General features: G+C 36.3%; 1 protein-coding gene across 1 annotated transcript in view; it reads right to left on the minus strand.

Annotated features, from left to right (window-relative positions):
• The window catches only part of RAP1GDS1 (Rap1 GTPase-GDP dissociation stimulator 1), a 60,827-nt gene extending 47,283 nt beyond the window's left edge, over window positions 1-13,544 (minus strand). Inside the window, exon 1 of the mRNA XM_027706568.1 lies at window positions 13,437-13,544. The gene's annotated coding sequence lies outside the window, so the exon portion shown is untranslated. The remainder of the gene's footprint in view (window positions 1-13,436) is intronic.
• Between the last annotated feature and the right edge of the window lie 817 nt (window positions 13,545-14,361).

Below are 14,361 nucleotides of genomic sequence, written 5' to 3' on the forward strand. Positions count from 1 at the left end.
GTTTGAATTCAGAGAAAATCATATCAGGACTAAAGACTCGTCCAGACATCTTAGCTGTCTTCTAAGGAAGAGCCCCTCCTTCTCCCTTAAGTTCAAAACTCAAAGTACAGAATTCAAAATTCAAAATGTAGGTATCTGTGAACCCGTATTAGTAGGCAGGAAACATTACTGCACTTTCTCCTGTCATGCTGCTGAAATATACAGTATCCAGACTTATTTTTATAATCTCTAGTTTGATGGACTCATTACTGTGCAAAGCATAAATTACTTAAGTAGAACTAAATATATCCTGCAAGAAGAGGGAAAATAAAATTAAATGCTTCTCCAGGCAAGTTGTGTGTAGCAGATACACCCTGATTTATTTTCTTAAGATAAGCAAGTGAGCATCAATAAAAGCACAGACCACAACAGGCCTGTCAGAAATTGGGAGATCAGCTAGGTGCAATCACATAAATGAAAACAAACCAGTGAATTTTTACTTACTCTTGAACAGTAGAGGAGGCACACCTGCATACACTCTTCCCTTCAAACCAATATCTGAATCTTTTTTGTTACCCAGATTGAGTACCAATGTCAAACTTTTGCTAGTCATAAAGGAGAGAAGACTGATTAATTTGACCAGCAGTGAGTGAGTATACCTGTCACTGGGCAGCGACACTCTTACCTCTGCTCTACCCCTGGTGTGTGTTCAAGCATAATCATTTTGGGGAAAAAGCACATTACTTTGGCATCAGGCAGAAGAATTGCTACTAACTATGCAGCCCACAGTACTCTCTGAGGTATTTTTTTGCCAGGAATTGCTTTAGGTATAAAAAATGCCACAAGGTGCTTCAGCTTGTCTACTCCAAGTCTACCTAACCCCTACCTAAGTTCTTCCTCTGCAGAACACATACAATTTACACTTGGTGTAATATACAAATTAATCCAGTTTCAAAATAGAGAGGTGACAGTATGACATTAAATCTTTGAAAGCAGTTTATAGTAGAACCTCCATATAAGGCATGCTAAGGGAATGTGCCAAGAAAATTACTGTTACATCCTCAGGCACATTACTCTGTTTTGTATCTGCAGAATAAATCCTTTTTTTTCCCCCAGGGATTCCGTGTTCATCACATGAAACTTCTATTAAAGAAGGTGGGAAAAAAAAAAGACTGTGCTGAAATATGCAAATTAATTTCTAAAGTCACATGTAATTAGTAGATATTTTAGTTATAGTAAACCAATCTTTCTGGAGCTTTGAAATGCTTACACATGAAAGGGTATTTTAATTGGAACAAGATGTCTTATATATAAACCTTGTTAAATTTTTATTTAAATTGTTAATTGCCTTGTTAATTATAGCATTTTTGCTTGTTACTTTTTTATGTTCTTTTAAAGAAGGAAAACTTTACAGGCAAATGATGCACAGGGCTGCCCTGTGAAGTCCAGACAAAGATCTTCAACCACTCTTCAACTCTCTGAGAAGTCAACTGTACACTCAGTTCATGTACTAAGTGTTAAAATGCATGTAGAAGAAAATACCAAGTTGGAGGTCTTGAGGCTGATTTCAGCACAGCTATAGGTATATAAGTATTTCTCAGAAGTGCCCAAATGGGACAGTTACTTCATGGCTATTTGCAAAACATGAGCTAACAGTCCTGTGAGTGACTGTGCACACACACGTGTGTGCAGTTCTCAGCTCTGTTCTGAGGGATGCACCTGTGCTAGGACGGGACTACAGCTGCAGGTGCACAGTAAAGCAAATAACTTCCCTTAATCAAACTAAGACTTTCTACTCCTTTGGGTTTTTTTCCACTTGCAACTGTAGAGTGCCATTGTTAATGCAGGGGCTGCCCACTCATTAAGGCCCATGCACCTCTGTCTCCTTTTTGGTCAGCTTCATATAACAACACAAGTCCTGTATAAATATATAAAACATAAAGGGACATACACAGGGACATAAATGAAGGAAAGTGTGTGTGGTGTTATTCTTTGGAGTGGACAATGAAGGGTCATGTTTATACAGCAGTATTTTTGAGAATTATAAATTGCTAGTGGCTTTAGTATAGGCAACCCTCAATTCTTGCTTTTATTTGTTCTCTTCAGAGGCTGGAGAAGGCCTGACTGGCTCCCTGTCTGTATGTGTGTGTATGCATGAAAGAGGTATTATTTATTAAGAATATGCTTCTGCATGCTAGTTTCATTATGGGCTTCCTAGTAAATTATTAGAGGCTAAATTATTTTAAAAACTCATTTCAGTTGTCATCTTTTGAATTGCTCTTTCAATGTATTGTCCACTGTAGCTGGAGCAAGCAAAACCAAAATATTTCTCTAGGAGCAAGAAAGATCTAGGCAAAATCTCTGCCACATATTATTCTTCTGTGCTTTCTATACTGGCCAAAAAGGAAATTATAGCCAACATTTCCTTTAGCAGAATTGCACCCCCTTTAAAATCTGTTAGTTTTGTGTCTGAAAGAAACATAGAAATCTAGGTAGCCTGACATTAGGGTGCTACACCTCAAGGTCCTTTTGCTACATGTGATGTCCAGATTTCAAATGCTTTCTTTTAAAGCCTGATTTTCAGTCTGCTTGCACCAGCCCACCTGTGGAGCACCCACTGTCCCCTATCTTAAAGCAATGAAACTGTAGGACTGTAATAATGTTGCTTTAGAAACAGCCCGTTTGCACACAATATAATAATGATGTCCCACAGAAGCAAAATTGGGGGAATAACCCTCTAAGGTTAAACCTGCAGTTTTAGATGTCTCTTTATATCACTAGATATCAAGATAAAGGGTTTGTTAGATCACATAGTGTCAAAATCTTATTAATGTCATAGCTGGGTGATTAAAATGTCAATATCCTTGCTTTTCGTGGTTTCTGCAGTGCCTGAAGTCAGAATAATAAAGTGTGTGGGCAGGAAGTTTTTTTAATGCCATAGATCAGAGCCAGAGAGCCGAGCACCGTGGCTATCAGACTGCTTAATTAAGTAGCAGAAATCAGTATAGGAAAAAAATTCAATGAGTGTCCCAAATTAAATCCCACACTTTCTCCCCTCTCAATTCCTCTGAAATTTCACTTCCCTCTATTCACTCTTTTCTCCTCTCTGTATCATTTTGTCTAACTTCAAGTGAAAGAAAAAGCAGAAATGGGGAACAGAAGGGAAAGGCAAGGTGCATCTGTCAGAAGCGCTACACTATGCCCTTGCTAGCAGAAGAAAGCTATAGGTTCACCATAACTATTCTCTATAAACAACAAGTTTAAGTTATACCATTGTTAGTAACTCAAGAGTACTGATGGCCAGCATTGCAATAATTCCCATGTTGTGGAGCTTCACACCACAAATGAGGCTCACCACAGAATTGTAGATAAACAGCTTTGTGAGTGTCCTCTTCCTTAAACAAACCATGTTTGCCATGTACTCTTTTGAAAAACATATGTCTTTCTAGCTGCAAAGATGTTTTATAAACCTACTGAAACTACTGCAGAAAATTACCTTGGTTTTAAAATGTTCCTCCTACAGGTACTCTCATCAGAAAGAGAAAGATGAACACATGAATAAATAATGAGCCACATATATCATGAAAGGAACCTTCCATCTGCACTTTCAGGAGGCAGAAGGGAAGAGAATGAAGGGAATAAGGGATATCTTTCAAACTGGCACATCTTCCTAACCACCACAGTAAAAAGGTTCACAAGACCAAGAGTAAGTACTGATGTGCTTTCCATATACAGCCTCCCTCAAGAAATATTGTCTCTCTCCACAGCCTCCTAGTGTATTTTTCAAACCACAAAATGAAGATTTTAGTCTGACTACAAGAGCACAAAAAGTGAGTTGTAAAGAACCTCAGTAAAATTATGTGCTCTCATGCAACAAAGAAAGTACCACTGATAGGGAGGCTTTTGCTTTAGCATACCTTAGCCAAAAAGGCTGTTCCAGTCATCAAGAGTTAGTTTTACAGGAAAAAAAAGTCCTTTAATAATAAGTTATATATAAAACTAACCCCATAAATTTAATTTCTTTTTGGCACACTCCTCCTCACATGGGGAAATCCCCCAAAATACAATCTGTTTGCTCATTTATCCTTCAAATTAGACACCTATGAGGCAGGGAGGGAGGATTCTCCCTTAGCTATGCAAATGTTTCCATCATGGTGTTTGCTCTGTTCTGTCTCTGTCAGCAGCTACAGGGCAACTTCAGTTCCTATTTTTAATGAAGAAACAGAGACAGTACACAGATGTTTGTAATTAAAATCTCAGTTCTAACATGGAAGGAAGGACAGATGGAGAGACAGATTCATCAATCAACTAGCTGCAGGACTCTCACTGATTAAATTCTCAAAAAGCTACATCCAAAGTAAAAAAGTGAATTTCAGGATGAGATTCCACCCCTTGAATAGCCTGTTGCAGGTACCAATGAAGTAATTTAATAAAAATACTTGTAACCTTTACCTTCAATGAAGAAATATGCATATCAATACTTCCACAAATATGTTACAGTGCAAGGCAGAATATTAAAGATAGGCAGCTCGGAAGCCCCGAGTTTCAGAACTGGATCCAGTTTAGAACCCTGACACATAGCTTGGTGGATTTATCTGAGCTGTTCCCCTGCTCCCACTTTCTGACTCACCCTCTCCAGGATGTAATCACATCAGTAGCAAAGTTGACAGAAGAGTTTGACATTTCTGCCTCAGCATCTTCTATACTCAGCCTGTGTGGACATTTTCATCTGCCTCCTCTGGTACTCATACTAACTGGAATTGTTACAGGACCTAGGGTAAAGGGTACCATCATGCTTTAGTTTTTCAAACTTTGTAACAGAAATGCTAGGCCTATAGTGTAAAATCCTTTTTCCATACTCGATTTAGTTTAAACATCAAATCAAACTTGAAAGCTGACCATTATATATGCAGGAAATGTTTCATGGTCCTTTTAAGCAATCTCTTCAGAGTGCTCTTAAGTGAGCTGAAACGCCTGCTGTAAAATTCCATCCTCTGCTTATTGAAAGAGTAGGTCTACATTCAAAGGAATCTTTTAGCTACTGATATTTTCAATGAGTTCTGCTGTCAAAGTAGCTGAAGGAATGCCTAATGTATAAAAGACCACATTTATAAGATATAAGTGACTGGAGCAAAACTAAGAATAAAATTTCAGACCTGAAATTGTGAATTACATGATGTTTAAATATAACTTTTTCTTTAAAAAAAGTAGGTGGTTTCCTTTGCCTCTGTATTGAATTTTCAAAAGGCAGGCCTTTTCCTTTGCTTCTGTATTGCATTTCAAAAATGTAACCTAAAAAAAAAGATGTGTCAATTCTATTATCTGGAACTGCTATTCACTGATGTCTTCCGCGAAGAAAAAATACGTAATAGTTAATCTTTATTTGGCACACTGTGTATTTAATGAATAGCACTTGGAATTTAACACTTGGATAAACATTTAACTATGTGGCACTAACTAAATACATCACTATTAGAGGGACTTTATGTAAAATATAATCCCACTAAGCGGCAATGATTACCATTCAGTATCATTAGGGTAAGCCAGTTTACTGGGAGACAGTCCAATAAAAAGCAGTCACCTTGATTTAGTACAGTTACATTGTAATAATATACTACATACAGAACTTATGATGAAACATTTCTGGATTATTGGTATACAGTGCCATGACAAGCCAACAGCTCCATGAGCTAAGATGCAAAAAGCATCCTTCTTCAGCAAAATGAAGGAACACTTTATAACGCAGTATTCGATCCAAAACTTCCTCTTATAAAATATCCATCAGGATCTCCAACTTTTAGCTGGACATTTGACTAGAAGTCTTCCCAGGTAAGCTTAACGACCTGCAATGAGCTTGACTGACTGAGCTGGTCCAATTCAATTTGAACCCCTGGCTCTGCTACAAGAGATTATCTGCGTCAGAGGCAGACTAGAAATTCTTGCTTGTACGAGTAGACCGGTCTAAGATGTGGGGTTTTGGTAAGCTATATTGCCAAAAACTACAAAAATAATAAAAGTCTGTTTTGTTGGTAATGTTCTTTCTGAGGGACATGATGTAAAGTGCTGTAGAAACTGCCACTGTACTAAGACGGTTTCCACTCTTGCTAGTGCAAAAACAGGCCTAAGCCTTCCCTAACAGCAGAATATAAAACCTTCATCAGCGTTTTATATACTACTATCTTCACTTTCTCACCAAAAATCTGAGTGTAAGCAGCTGTTGTAAAAGGCAGTGGGAATCACAGAGAGATGGTATCCATCACCACTTAGGTACCCACACTTAGCTTGGTTTTTTTCTTTCAAAAATGTTATCTTTAAATCTTTTTCTCCCTTCTCCCATTTCTCTCGTTCCTCTAAAAAAAAAAAATCTTACGCACTACTTTGATCCTTGTTACTCATCCCCTAAGTTTCATTTCTTTTTCATTTCTATTCCCTCTCCCTCCCTTGGTCTGAATAGACATTAAATGCATTATCCCCACACCACTGAAGTCCAAAGAAGCTGGATCAAGATTTATAGAAGCTAAACAGACACTAGTTCGTCTCCAATATGCAAAGAAAACAAATCGTACAGGGTACCGTGGGTAGCTCAGTGCTGCTATTAATATTTTTGTAGTTTCCAAGACAAACTAGCAATAATAAAGTAGTAAAATCTTTGTCATGGGCTAAGGCCACTGTCTTCCTAAAGAATACTTTAATTTCAGCAGATAACTATAAGTTTTAGCAGCCAGCAATAATCCTGTTGTTGTTTTATCTTTCTAGAGGAGGATATTCTAACTTTCACCTGCACATATCTATTTTGTGGATATATACCATAGGTGTCTGCTTCTTGTTGGAACATTCAAGCTGGGATGCTTAGGTGTCAGGACTAATATTCAGGCATGTGTCTGCTGTGTCTGAGTATACATCCATGGGTGGCCTCCTCTTTCTAAGATCACAGATGGGTAGCATATAATAGGGATCATTGGAGGGCAGACCCAAGGAGGATCAAAAATCCACCTGGATGAGAGACTGCTGTTAAGAACAAAGGCAGATGCTGAAGATCAAAGAGGAATAAGAAAGCAGGGAAATGGTATTTGTCAATTAATTTAGTTCTACTTGCTATCAGTTGTTTTAATAGGCTACTAATCCAATTAGTAGCATTTTCTACCCACTTGCTTGTGCTAAGCTATCTTGAGGTGCTTTTGCACTGGTTTGTGTTGCCGCAGCTTACATATCAGTAAAGTGTAGTAAAGCTATGGGGATGCTGAAAGCTTATTTTTCATTTACATGAAACAACTGTATCCAAAAATTAATCCTATGTGTGAGGGTCAAAATAGAATCTAAGATATTTTGTTTCAAGCTATAACGCTATGCAAGCACTCACAATCATGAAAGCATTGTTATTTGGCCACAATATGCATGAAATTATGGTCACCTGCTTTTACTCTTATTCTGTTCAAACAGTCTCTTCAAAACAGAAAAATGTTAGTTTGGTGATGTTTAAGGCTATCTTTGTTCGAGCAAGCTGTGAAATGTGGAGTTCTGTCTCCATGCTATGAAAGGGAATGGAGAAAGCTTAAAATGCCTGGCCAATGGGAAAAAATGAAAGTGATTTCAGGAATGTTTGTGACTTATAATAACTCTGCTAGGACAAAAGTTTCTACAATTTAATTTTTCTTATGTTTGGGGTGAGAAAAAGCATGTCTTTTACCTTCATGCCAACATGTAAAAGGATTGTGGAAACAAACGATGAAGTGACTATTGCTTAATCCTGTGTGTACTAAAGACATACAGTATTTCACTCAAGTCAGATGGCACTCTCGTGTTACAAGTTAAACAGATAGCTGCCTACCTGACTTTTCAATAAATAAAAACTATTATGAATGTCCAAAAAGGAAATAGATAAAAATAGGTAAAGCTCACTTTTGTCTTTTACAAATCAAAGGCATTAAAAGCAACAATAATTTTAAAATTTCATTTTTTTTTTTTAGTTGAGCCCTGAATTAAAGAATTACAAAACATTATCCTTAAATTCTCCACGATTTTTCTGCTCCATTAGAGGAATTGTTCCATCTTGCAACCATTTTCACTGGCCAGAGAAGATGACAGAATCTGTAATTCTGTCATCTTCTCTGGCCAGTGAAGATCAGAAAAAGGAACATCAGGTATAGAAAGCACATGAGTACTAACTAAATTCAACAACATAGGGAAGCCATAGCTATAAAGAACAGAGTAAAATGAAGAATTTCCAACTCAAATATAACCTCAATGTTAACATATGGTTGTGAGAACTGGAAATCCACCATAACATTAAAGACTAGATGTCTTTCAAAGCAAGTGCCTACAGAGGATTCAGGGCATTGGATGTAAAATTTAATCACTGATGAAGGAATGTGAGAAATCTGCAGTCTCTGCAGAAATCCAACACTTTCTTAAGCACTCCAGATGCTAACACATCCTCCTCTGTGATGCCTTCAAATAGGAATGAACGCACTTCAGAAAACCCACTGGTGACTTTCAAGAGAAAACCTGAACAAGGTGGTTAAGATAGGAGGGCTGAGCCCATGATTCCAACACCATAAAGCTGGAACAGCAGGAAGTGATTGATGGCAAAGGCTTACTAGCAGTTGCTCACGGAGTTTGTAAAAATGATATTTTCTCTGATACAACACGATGAGCATATTCAAAAAAAAACATGGCTGCAGCATATAGCCAAAATACATTTGGGGACAAAACAAAATACCGCTAAGAAACTGTGTTCATTATGTGGAGAAAAATGACATACTAAAGTAGCCTTTGAATAATGCTGAGATTTCCAGTTTCAAACAGAGATTCACAATTTTCATGGGTCATGTGATGGTTCCTTGAGTTACCAGGTATCAGCATAGCTCAACAAACAGAAAATAGGGCATCTTAGCAACAACATCTTTAAGGTAAAGTGTATTATTTCAAAGCTTTCCAACATTTCTAAATCCCTCTCAAAACTGGGGCGCTGTCCTCTCACTTAAGTTTTTCTTTGCTGGTGTGATTTTGCTTAACCGTTTTTACATGTAACATGTAGACTCATACTCTTAGTCTCCCAAAACGTATAAGTAAAAAAAACGTTTCAAATGCATGTGCCAGTCTTCACACTTCAATTACATGTCAGACATTTTCATAGCCAAGTGCTGAAGGCTGGGATTAGTGGGCATTTTCAGCCTCTTACACTGAGTACATCAGAGCCAAAAATATCATTCTCAGCAGATTTTCCAAATTTCTCATTTATCAAAACTGGGTTATTTATGTCTGCTATAACTTCTTGTATCTGAAACACAGCATGTCTGGACTAGCAATAACTTCTTTTTTTTTTTAATTGAAATAATTATGTCCCCGAAAATCTGTGGTTTAAAAGAAAATCTCTATTTCCTTTTTATTTTCTTTTTCTCATCCAGTCCTTTCCTGCAGACCTCTATTTGGGGATCTTAGGTTAACAGCATTTTTTTGATAGACACAATATTTATGGAATTCCTCTTAACAGCTATAAATTTGTATATAATTTGTTGATATAAAATTATGGCCAATATTGTTTTCTGTTGCATTTCCTTATACAAGACAACCAATTGTTCTCAATATCTGATAGTACATACCAATATTTTTCTTTAGGTGTGAGATACAAAATAAAGCATTTATATAACTTTAAACTCCATATCACTGTAAACAGTCTGCTTCCAGATCAGCAAAATTCTTTCTTTACAATAACACATCAAACCATGTCTATATAGAAAGAATCCAAATTCTGTGGAGCAGACAATGGAGTAACTTGTGTTAATACACACTTGTTAAAAGAAACATGCAACATATGAATTTCACCTCTTGATTCAGTAGAAGCCAGTATTTCATTTAATGCAAGGTTGACTGGTTTTTTGCTGGTTAATATTGCTTATGGATCATGTACCCCAGCCTTCTCTTAAAAATCTGAATTAGGGAAAGTTTAGCAATCTAGAGAGGGTGAACACTGGCAGGTGGAGAGAGATCAAGCATTCCTGTTTTCCTTTCAGAAGCAAGGTGGACAGAATCTCAGCTTATGTGAATGAGGTAGATCCACAGAGGTGAAAAGAGCTGTGTCAACTCACATTACCTGGGAATCTGGACTAATGTTACTGCAGCCTTATGGCTGCAAAGTCCCCAGATATGTCAGTTAACTTCACTGGGAATGAAGGAACTCCACACAAAATGAGGTATGTTCTTATTATCCTGAATAATTTCTAGTTTCTAATTTCTACTCTTCTGTTATTGTTACCTCTTTCATCTTGAACTCCTCAGTTTTACCTAGTGCCACAAGCTAGGCCATATATGACTGGCCTCAGCCAGAAGTGCTGGTGATGGATAAGAACTAAAATACTTGCAAAAATAGGAATATACATATTTCCAAACAATGTCTCCTAAGCAAACTGTCTGCAGCTTTTTCAGACCTGGGTCTCAGATGTGAAGGGTACACAACTATCTCCCTAGACAAACAATAGGTAAAACAATTTGAATTTGGTTTGCCAAATATTTACCAACAGTTATCATATTCAGCTATTTGACTCATCCTTGTGTAGCATAGCATGTGTGTGTGCATGCACCTTAATTTGACTGGGGTGACAAACAGCATAATACCTCGTAAAGTCAGACAGGAGGTATCATGTTCCAGGGCACCACCTGTCTAGAATTATCAAAACATCAGCTTTGAGAAGGAGCATGAAAAACAAAAGAAAAAGCATCAGATTACACAGAAAGAAATGAAAAGTTCCAATATTCATCATAACTCTGCCATCTCTTTCTATACAGTAAACATTATAAGAAGAAAGTAATGTTTTAATATAATGAAAATTTAAAAGATTGTATGCAAAGTAAATGGAACTATAATTGTCACTGTATTGTTAGAGACCAGGGAACTTTGGTTTCTGCAGCAACCACAACCCTATGCTGCGTGGATACAGATACCAATTAAAAGCTGTGTAATGGTCACTGAAATGTTCCTATGTATATGCAATATGCAGAACCGAAATTGTGCAAACAATTCTTTCCTGCTGAAAATCTGAGTGTTGTATTAATACTGGGTTTAACTGCTGATCTTGGCTGGCAGTAGATGGGAGTGGGTTGCGTTACTGTATTAGTAAGTTACTAAATTTTATATAAGATAGAATAATACTTTTGACTCCAAGTCTTAATGAAGAAAACTAACTTCTGTGACTTACAACACCACTGTGAACTCCCAATGAAATCACAGTCCTATAAAATTATTTTAAAATAAACTCTATTCCTTGCATGGCTTATTTCTCTAGTGTTACTCTAATATGATGATTTACTGAACTATAATCAGAATGTATACCTCATTAATATAATCAAACACATGGAAATATACTAAAAGAGAGCAGAATAACTATTTGAAAAATCTTATTTAAATTATTTCTGCATTACAATTAACATACTTTCATATTAAAAATTGATTTCTAATTATTATTAATACACAGACACAGAGGTACAGTGTGTATCTCACATCTAGATATCATATATATGATAATAAAGACTGTAACTAAAAATCAATAAAATCCATTTTAAGATGTTAACTGGATGGACGAGAACTATGAGAAAGCATATAGAAAGCTGATTCTGTATCTATTTGTTGAACCAATCTATTACATGCAATTTACCTCATAATCTATAAAGTCTTTTGAATGTACTGCTGTTCTCACAAAATTATCCCAAACCAGAAGTCTGGTTCTATGAGGATTTTTTTTTCCCCCATATCATCAGACTATCTTGGGAAATAAAGTCTGTTGTCCAAAGAGACTCGGCAAAACTTAGGTATTGGAAGTGTCCTGTACCCTTGAAAGAGCATCGATATACTGGTTCCTAAATTACCAGCAAGTTGTTAAAAAAAAAGTCCTATCTAATCCATCTAGTTTTCAGAGTCAGTTGTTTAAGTTGCCCTCAATCTTAGGCAACTGAAAATATGTGGAGATATGTATCATATGGCAGCTCAGCAGGTTTATATTCATATTACTGACTTACATGCAAAGAGCCTGGTAAATGATGGAGAGATTAAATTTTCTAAAACTACCCAAAAGAGAGACGTCAGATCCTAATAACCTGTTTATCTGATCTGGCAGCTATAAGACTAAAAGAGAAAATATTTTAGAAGGAAGAGCAAAGCCCTAGACTGAGAGGGAAGAGAGTCATGTGGTTGCAGGGAAGCATCAGTAAGTTTTCCATACATTAATCAAAATTACTGTGCATCTGCCAAACTTGTTCCATGACACATCTATGTGACCTTCACAGGCAAAATGGTAAACTCTGTTATTTACACAAGTATGTTCTCACTTTTCATAACATCTTCTTTTAGTACTTATTGTTCAAGTATTAGACTTAAAGGTACTGGAAATACCAAAGCCAACTGGAGGTTGGATTAAAGTATACTGGATATACCTTACAAATAAATCCATACAAAAAATGATTCAGCAACTTCAAAACCCCAAATATTTTATTACTTTCTGGCTGACATCCCCTTACAAAATAATCAGAATTAAAAACTGATTATCATTAAATGCAAAGGCCATTATAATCCATTTTTGACTTGATATGGATGGTGCTTATATTCAATTGTGAAAAACTTCATGAAGTATTTTACACCAACTAAGCCAAAAGACTGTGATTTGCAGAATACTATCATGGGAAAAAACCCAAGACTTATTAATAGTATGTACTTTTGAGTGTATTGATATTTCCAAAGGACTAACTTCTTTTTAAATAAAGAATTTTTAATCATGGCTTGTATCTATCCTGAGAGGTCTTTCAATCTGACATTGTACATGTTTTCCTTCTGCCACAATCTGAAGCACTAAGAAAGCTGAACTCAGGAAAGTCTTATAAACTATCATCTTTATTTACCACACCTTTCTGTCTACTAAGAGTGGGGACAAGGATTCCACAGTTTTTGGTGAAAAAGACATCTTGTTCCATTCTGATGTCATTTTTCTATCATACTACATATCAAATTTGTACTATCTTTGGATATCCAGCCTAGTTCTGCTGATTGAAACTCCTGGAAATAAGACATCTCTGATCAAAAGTATGATGAAAAATACATCACAAATAGGAAATTATACTCTTTCAATCAGAATTAGCAAGCAGCTCCCTTATCCCTCTCTTCATCTTATCAGGCTTATTTCTCCATCTCTGTTCTTTTTCTCTTGAACAATCAATTAGAAAAGTAATTGTGTTACTTCATCATATTGGAAAAAGGACTGGACTACAGCTGTTCTAAATATTCAAGTATTTACCTGTCACTGTCTTCATTGTTATCTGAATGTTACAGATATACAGGTTAAAAATACCCCCTCAGAACAGCCAATCCAACAGCCTACTGCTTGAATCAGTCTTTCTGCCACATTTTAATACCTCCATTTTAATTCAGTGATTTCATATGATTTAAAATTTGAAAGGTCCATACAACTTACTGTTTTGTGCCAGAGCTTGAAGCAGACAGTCCAAGCATCCCTCCAAGCTATCTGCTGTGCTGTCAGTGGTTGTTATCTTCAGCTTTTTCAGGGCATCACTTAAATTATCTGCTTGGTAAATACAAAGAAAACAGAAATCAGTGTTCTCATCAATTTGGTAATAGCACTAAAGCCTTGAATGTAAATAGTGTAAAATAAAGAATTTCTGTATCAATGAAGAACATAGACTATGTATAGTCTATGTTCTGAGGATACAAAAAGCCAGGAGTCAAAGGTTATAGATGAAATTAAACTTGTCAAATTTATATATACATTTATCATTCTGCATCTGAGAAAAGATGTCAGCAGGCACTTTATGAAATGCCACCAAATAGCAATTTAGTCATCAGTATTTTCTCACCCTAACTGGTGCAGAAAACCAGCAGCCATTTCTTTGCATCTATCTTTGTGTGCAAGAATAACATAGAATGAAAATAAGCATATCTTGATTTTTTTCATCAATAAGGGGGAAATAATTGAAAATGCCCATTTCTGCATGCTGTGTAGGCTTTCATCTCGGTCATGCATTCACAGATTCCTAGTGCTAAGCTTACAGCCCTTAAAGTATTTTGCCATTTTCCAAAAAGAATGTTACAAGCATCATTGCTTATATTTACATATGTTTTATTGAGTTAACTCTTTAAATTCAACTGATCTGTAGAAACAGATGGCCTCTTCCTGAAATAAGAAAGTTCTATTGTGGACTTCAGATAATTAACCCTTTCCCTCTTTAAAAAAAAACACTGCCCAAATGCAAATGACATAGTATCATTCTCAAAAGATGCACATTTTTCCTCATAAAGGTCGGGGTAGTAGGACCGTTACCATTTTGAAAATTCTGTCTATTCACGAGCAAGGTTTAAGTGCTGGCAGCTGCAGCCTAAGT

This window comes from Neopelma chrysocephalum, unplaced genomic scaffold (assembly GCF_003984885.1).
Source record: "Neopelma chrysocephalum unplaced genomic scaffold, ASM398488v2 Primary Assembly neopelma1_382, whole genome shotgun sequence".
Taxonomy (NCBI): Eukaryota; Metazoa; Chordata; class Aves; order Passeriformes; family Pipridae; genus Neopelma; species Neopelma chrysocephalum.